Genomic DNA, 7,904 nt, shown 5'->3' on the forward strand with positions numbered 1-7,904 from the left:
GCTATGAAGGCATCAAGATGGAGCCAAGTTGCAGGGTGAGTGGAGCTCTGCTGATGGGAATGTGAGTATAGTGAGAAGAGGGGATGCTGCTGTAAAGAAAATGAAATGTAATGAGATACTCTTTCATGCATAATTCATGGATGAAAACATGACTGCATAAAAAGCCACAGATTTTAACAAGGCAAGGCTGCAATCATACACATTATCTTCCCAGAGGAACTTTATATAATATTGGTCAAAAAGAGATGATTCTGAATACCAGTACAAAATAAAGCTGAAGTTTTTTTCAAATGCAGTAGAATTTACATTAATATACAATGGGGCTTAAAGAAAATTTATATTTACACCTTCAAATGTTGCTTAGCAAAAATGTACTTTAAAACATTTGCTTGCATCTCTTAACATAAAAAAAGTGGAAAATACTTCATATTGATAAAATAAAATCTGTATTTTGTTGAGGGTGCTATTAGGTTAATCTGTGCTTTGCAATCTTTTACAAGCATTTTCAGAAGCAAAACTTTTGATAGGAATGGCTGGGAACAGCCTTTTAAAAAAAGATTAAATGTTAGCTATTGTCACCATAAAATGCAATTTGGTTGCATTTGGAAAAGTAAATACTGTAATTCAACATTCAAGCAGTTTAGTGGCTAGAACATGACGGTTTGAAACAGTGTTTAATGCTTGGGGTATTTAGTTGAAGGGATTAAAAATGGAATGTTGATTAAAGCTTGGGACATCTTAAATATATCACCACAAAATCCTAATGATAGTCTTAGCTAGAAGGAACAGGGATGGCTCATTTGACTGTTCACATAGTAGGGACATATAGTATATAGAAAAGACAACAGAACAGGTCATAGGGAGCCTCAAAAACACATAAGCTGAAGGAACCTATTAAGTTATTTGTGCAGTATAAACTAAACAATCTCAATATTTGTAAGGAAAGCAAAATAGCCATATTACATCCAGTTACAATTTTATAGCCCTGACAGTTGGCTGAAGGGTTGGCATTAAGGGTTCAAAATGACTGATGTTTCAAAATGTTCACCTTCCATGGGATTTTTTTCTGAGCTGTACTGTATAAGAGGCAGAGAAACACTAGAGAGAGCAGCAGGTTCAGTTGGTGTAGTTGCTAAACATTCTGACCCATTTAAATCAAATGATGTTATTAACCCCTATTCACAGGAACTCCAAATTCCTTCAAGTTTTGACAGCCTAGAATATAAATATGGGTCTCTTTGAGATGGGCAATAATTTAATAGCTGATTATGGAATTTTATCATTTCATAGTTTTTGTGGCAATTCAGGCAAAGGAGCATATATCCTGACTTTGCTCTGTAGCACTAGGAGTGTAAGAGTGTTTTTGTCTCTGATCTCTAACTGTGCCCTTTCACAAAAGGCTTTCCTCCTTAAGTTGTCTATTGTCTGCATTTTTAATTTTTCGTAATGTTACCTCAGTGGAAAACGCTGCTTCTCTACAGCCTTTGCAGGCATTGCTTAGCCTTTGAAGACCATGACAATGATTTGTTTCACAGTCTGCCTCAGTGAAATTTGATTATCTCTTGTTTTAATCCAGGGCTGGCTTGTCGCACTTGCTCGTCCCCCCCCATGTAGAAGACTTTTAGAATCTGAGCTCATCTTAGGCTTTGAATAGCTAATTTTCTGTAATGCTTTCCCTGTTTTAATAATGCCAGGTTGTTATGGGCAGGGAGGAAGAAGGAGACAATATGAGAATCCTTCCAGTTGAGACTATCTCCCAGCTCACTCTGTAGCACGTGTAAGGGAATTATTTTCATCTGCTCCCCTGTACCTTTTAGATGATGTGATATCATTCATATTCTCCCACTGGTTAAGTATTCTCCTGATTATTTAGCCTCAGTGAAAGATCCATTTCCAAGCATGGAAAGGATTTGTTTGCTTATACACCTGTGCTCCAAGGGAAGTTCTCCTGTCATCCAAGCCAGCTGAATGACTTGCTGAATTCTTTAACATACATAAAAATGCAAAGTGTCTGAAATGGGAATCAAATGATAATGTTATTAAAATACCCTCTAGGGGTCATGGGATGCAAGCTGCCGTAGTTAGGAGGAGGTGGCTGAGTCAGGGTTTGTTTTCTGTTTATTTTTTTCTTACCATTGAAAACACTCCCTTGATGTTTGCATAATAGCTTTCTATGATGTATTTAGGGTCAGAATATTTTAATTGGGTGGCTAGGTGGCTGAGTGTATTGGTATACTTTCCTCCATCGAGACTTGAGTCCATGTCTTGGGTTATCAGTAAAAATTAGTTTTTTGATCCTCAAAAAGAAAAGGAGTACTTGTGGCACCTTAGAGACTAACCAATTTATTTGAGCATGAGCTTTCGTGAGCTACAGCTCACTTCATGCTCAAATAAATTGGTTAGTCTCTAAGGTGCCACAAGTACTCCTTTTCTTTTTGCGAATACAGACTAACACGGCTGTTCCTCTGAAACCCATTTTTTGATCCTGAGGCATGTTCCTGCACATCACCACTAAAGCTATCCCCTAAATTATTATGATTGGCAACCTTTTTGGAGATAAGGCCCTTGACTAGAACAGTGTGACTAATGCTAGTAGGGTGTGATACACTAGTAGAGAGGTGTGAGAAAGTTAACGTAACACTTGTCTGAAAGCACATGTCTTTTGCCACTGTTGTTGCTTCATTATTACCTCAGCAAAGGAATTTAGTCCTAACATTATATCTTTAAAGAAAAAAGCAGATTGGATTGACTCAGGGATGTTGTACTATCAAAGAAGGAAACATGTAAGAAGTCTCATAAATTGAGAAGCAACGTGGTTGGCCTTGGAGGCAGAAGATTGGAAGCAGACTAAAGAGAACTAGGATTCTTGCAATCCAAATTGTGATCAAGGTTAGTAATCTATACTGTTCACTTTTTAAAATGGAAAGGAGGAAGTCCATGCAGCAATGCCTTAATTTACAAAGCAAATTTCTGTCTCTGGCAGTAAAACAACAGAAATGAAGGAAAAGGTTCAATGCATTTTCCTGTCAAATTGCACTAATGAAATTAAGCAATAAAGATACACTAGGCCACAAACCAGGGGATATTTAATCATGCTTAATGTGTTATATGTACAAGATCATAGGTGAAGTGCCATCAGTGTTAAGGATGAAGTACAAATAGGTACCAAAAAATATGTATCAAATTGCATGCCCAATGTATTACTAAGAATTCAGCTATTCATATTAATCCACTCTCTTTGGCCTCCTATAAACTTTTCTGAGGTTCCCAGCTTCCTTTTCCTTCCTTGTTACTACTCATAGTCTTGCAGCAACCTTCCACCCTCGGTATCCTTCCTTTAGACATTTATGACCTACTGTACTGCCACACATGATTTCTGAAGTCTCTTTTACTTCCATGTGAAGGAAAAGGAATATCCTATCTGGCAGTGTGTCTGCAGCTTGATAGTGAGTGGCCCCTGGCACCACCCTATCAGTTTGTCAGCTTCTAGAAGGTAATAGGGTGATAATAGCCAACATAGATTTATCAAGAACAAATCATGCTAAACTAATGTGATTTCCTTCTTTGACAGAGTTACTGGCACAGTGGATAGGGGGAAGCAGTATGCTGATTTTAGTAAGGCTTTTGACATTCTACAAGCAAATTAGGAAAATGTGGTCTAGATGAAATTACTATAAGGTGAGTTCACAACTGGCTCATATTTTTTCCCCCAAAGGGTAATTATCAAAGGTAATTACAAAAGGTTAGGTGTCAGACTGGGAGGTCTGTAGCTAGTGGGGTCCCGCAGTGGTCTGACCTGAGTCCAGTACTATTCAATATTTCCATTAATGGCTTGGATGATGGAGTGAAGACTATGTTTATAAAATTTGCAGATGACCGACTGGGAGGGGTTGCAAGCACTTTGGAGGACAGGATTAGAATTCAAAATAACCTTGATAAATTGGAGAATTTCAACATGATGAAATACAGTAAAGACAAGTTCAAAGTAGTACACATAGCAAGGAAAAATCAAATGTACAACTACAAAATGAGGAATAACTGGCTAGACAATAGAACTTTAGAAAAAAATCTGGGGGTTGTAGTGGATCACAAAGTGAACATAAGCAAACAGTGTGATACAGTGACAAAAAAGACTAATATAATTCTGGGATGTATTAGTGGAAGTGTTGTATATAAGACATGGGAGGTTATTGTTCCACTTAACTTGGTGCTGGTGAGGCCTCTGTGTCCAGTTTTGGGTGTAACACTTTAAGACAGACGTGAACAAACTGGAGACAGTTCAGAGGAGAAGAACAAAAATGAAAGGTTAGAAAACCTGACTTATGAGGAAATCCTGATCATGTTAAGCTTGAGAAAAGAAGACTAAGATGGGAACCTTTTAACAGTCTTCAAATATGTTAAGGGCTGTTATAAAGAGGATGGTGATCTATGATTCTCCATGTCCACTGAAGATAGAACAAGAATTAGTCAGCTTAATCTGCTGCAAGGGAAATTTAGGTTAGTTATTAGGGAAAATTCTGGAATAGATAGCTAAGGGAGGTTGTGGAGTCCCCATCACTGGAGGTTTTGAAGAACAGGCTGTACAAACACCTGTCAGGGATGGTCTAGGTATACTTGGTCCTGCCTCAGTCTGGAAGGATGAACCAGATAACCTCTCTTGGTCCCTTCCAGCCCTACATATATATGATTCTATTCAATCTTGTACACTCTGAGGCTTCTCTTCTGATAAGTGTCTTAGAGTACATTGAGTACCACATGTGCAGCAGCTGAACTGTTTGAAATCAGGGTGTACTGTAGACACAGCATTAGAGATAAGAACTGTATCTACTCAAGATCATCAATATTCTTTGCCCTGTTGGGGAAAGCTTTTTTGTCACCAACACTATTTATTGTAGAGGATTGATCTAAGTTACTAGAATTGTTTGCAGTTCATCTAACTATTTTCATTATTTGTTTGGTGATTATGATTCCCAGACCTGGACCAGGACCACATTGTGTTGGGTGCTGTACGAACACAGAAAAAAACAATCTAAATATAAGCAAGGGACATCAATTGGCTACAGACAGACTGGGAAACTCAAAGAAACAATGAAACAGATGGCTGGTCAGATTTCTGAGTCTCCTTTGACCCACATAATCTAAACTATTAGTTGTAATCACATTAAACCTAAAGCAAACAGTTGACCAGGGTTGTGATCTTTTGTGAATCAGCTCTTTTGAAAGCGGGCCTGAAAACAAGGCCAAAACATTCCCTAATAATATTTATGTTCAAGTTATAACAATACTTCAACAAATGAAGTAAAGATTGTTATCCTGATTTGACAGATTGAAGCAGAGAGATGCAATACCTTGCTGAAATGCACAGAAGTACTCAGCTTCAGAACCAGGACTAGAATTGAAGAGTTCCTGTCTTCCACCTTTATGCTCAGACCCCAGCTCTGTCTAAGTTACTGGAATATTTAAACTGCTCCAAGTGCAGGAGTCATTGGGACAGATGAAATGAAATATGTTATGATTGAAATATCTGAAATGTGATATTTTTCTGAATATGGTGCTGCGAGCAATCTGTATTTTAAACAGGATGGGTACAGCAGCAGTCCAGCAAAAGTGATGGGAAGAGGAACAGGATCAGGGGTTAAGTACCTCAATCCAGAACTTTAACTATTGCTTTCTTTTTCACAGCCCATCACAAAGACTTAGGGAAAGAGAAAAGGAAATATGAATTGAATGATTAAATTTCCATTTAAACAAAAGTACATAAACACACACTATATGTCAATACAGTAATTGAATGTTTTGAATTCTTTAATTTTATGAACCCCTGGAATAGCACATTTTACTACTTTTTTCTCTATTGTCTTTACTCATGCCACACTCATGGTATTGTTTAATTTGGAAGAATGTGACAAAAAGAGAGCTTATTTAGCAGGTAGGTGGCTTCTTCTAAATTCTACACCATCTAATTCAGACACTGATCATATGGGAAAACATTATCTTCACATAAAGATAAATGGCTCACAGACTGTATGTCTCCAGGTAGGCTAATACCATTTAAATGTACCGAAGTACCTCAAACTATAGTATGTTGCCATTGAGTAGGCCAGGTGATTTAATCTTTATTTACATCTCATGAGCATGGTGATATTAGTTCATAAGCATCTCTGAACATGTCACATGCACAATGAACTACACAGCCACAGTATACTAGGGTGCAGGGTTGACTTGAACTGTATCATGTCTAATCACTGTGGTAGATCCTCTTGTGAGATGGGTCCCTGTCTTGGGATCTTTTCTATGTGAAGAACATTTCACCCAATATGTTGGGATTTCTGATTTGAACACAGAGTTGAGTGTTACAATTGTCAGTTAAAGCTGCACTTTGTTCTTGAATACAGCCCTCAGAAGGCAAAGTGTATATACTTATAAATAAATTAAACAAGGATACAGCAACCTGTGATTGTGTCAGTAGTAATAAAGATATAATTCACTCTGGAATAATTATCAAACTTTTCCTGATCACTTTCCTGACTATACCATATCGTTTTAAAATAACATTGCAGACCCATAAATACAAACCCATACCATCAGTTCTGGTTTGTTATAGTCATAATTATTAGATTGGTCTTTACAAAAGAAGGCTCTATTTCATATTTTAACTTATCCACCAGGGGCCATGTTGTGCCCTCAAGCTGCTAACAGAAATACAAGTGATGCTGGTGGCTACTTTTTAGACATATCAAGGGCACAATATAGGGTTGAGATTTAGGTGGAAGACTTAGCTCTCAGACTGGAAGTCGTCCATTCAAAAATGATCAGTCTGGACCAAACATAGTTGTGGTTTTAGGTAAGGCATTCGAATGTCAAAGTGAACAGGCAATAGAAAGATAAAATGCATTATTAAATGAGTACTGGATGCTAAGTTTAAAATACAAAGTACATTCTGCCCAATATCGGACACTAGACAGTATTACTCTTTCTCTGACGATGACTTGAGATGTTTGTGATCTGGTGTCCAGCTATTACTGGAGAAGGCAAATCCATTAGTGGAGTCCCCTATGATGACTTTTTTCTGTGTCTGTGCCCTGCATATTATTACAGCAATCAGTGAAGAATTAAAAGATGGTAGCATAATTAATGCCAATCAACATGATTTTATGGAAAATAAATCTCGTCAAACAAACTTGATATTGTTTTTTTCTAAGATCAACAAGTTTGGTTGGTAAAAGTAACTGTCACGACATATTCTTAGACTTCAGTAAGGCATTCAATGTATTTCTGCATGACATTGAGAGTAAAAAGTCAGCACTATACAAAATTTAATGCAGCTGTTATTGAATGGATTAAAAACTGGTTATCTGCCAGATCACACAAATAATTGTAGATGGGGAATCATCGTCTAATGAGGTGTTGCTAGTGGTCTCATGGAGTGATCTGTTCTGGGGCCAGTGCTATTCATTATCAATGATCTGGAAGAAAATACAAAATTATTACTGGTCAAATTTGCAGATAACTCAAAAATTGGTTGAGTGGTAAATGATGATGGAGACAGGTCAGTTGGACATACTGTGACACAGACCTGGTAGAGGTCCCCCAGCTCTCACCAGGCTGCAGTGTTTGGGTCCCAGCACATTAGACCCATGTTCTCTTAAGCGTCTCTCGGTCTGGGTAGGCTCCAGCACTGTCTCTTTGTGCTCTCTGGCACACTTTCTGCACACAGGTTCTCTGTCTCATCTCTTCATGGACATGACATCTCATGGCCCAGCTGACCTAGGCCCCTAGGAGTTATACTGACTCCCCTGATTTCCTAGTAGCTTAAGCTCCAACCTTGTGGGCACTCTGGATTTACAGTTAACCTAGTCAGGGACATGTGATAGTGGAAGCAAACAGACACACTGGCTTTGTAA

At 38.0% G+C, this 7,904-nt stretch overlaps 1 long non-coding RNA gene across 1 annotated transcript in view; it reads left to right on the forward strand.

Moving 5' to 3' along the window:
• LOC125630995 (uncharacterized) overlaps positions 1 to 6,395 on the forward strand; it is a 30,190-nt gene extending 23,795 nt beyond the window's left edge. The window contains exons 4-6 of the long non-coding RNA XR_007354857.2: positions 2,730 to 2,889; positions 3,572 to 3,678; positions 5,326 to 6,395. This is a non-coding gene — a long non-coding RNA (uncharacterized LOC125630995). The remainder of the gene's footprint in view (positions 1 to 2,729; positions 2,890 to 3,571; positions 3,679 to 5,325) is intronic.
• Positions 6,396 to 7,904: the final 1,509 nt, after the last annotated feature.

The sequence above is a fragment of the Caretta caretta genome, chromosome 2 (assembly GCF_965140235.1).
Source record: "Caretta caretta isolate rCarCar2 chromosome 2, rCarCar1.hap1, whole genome shotgun sequence".
Lineage (NCBI taxonomy): Eukaryota > Metazoa > Chordata > Testudines > Cheloniidae > Caretta > Caretta caretta.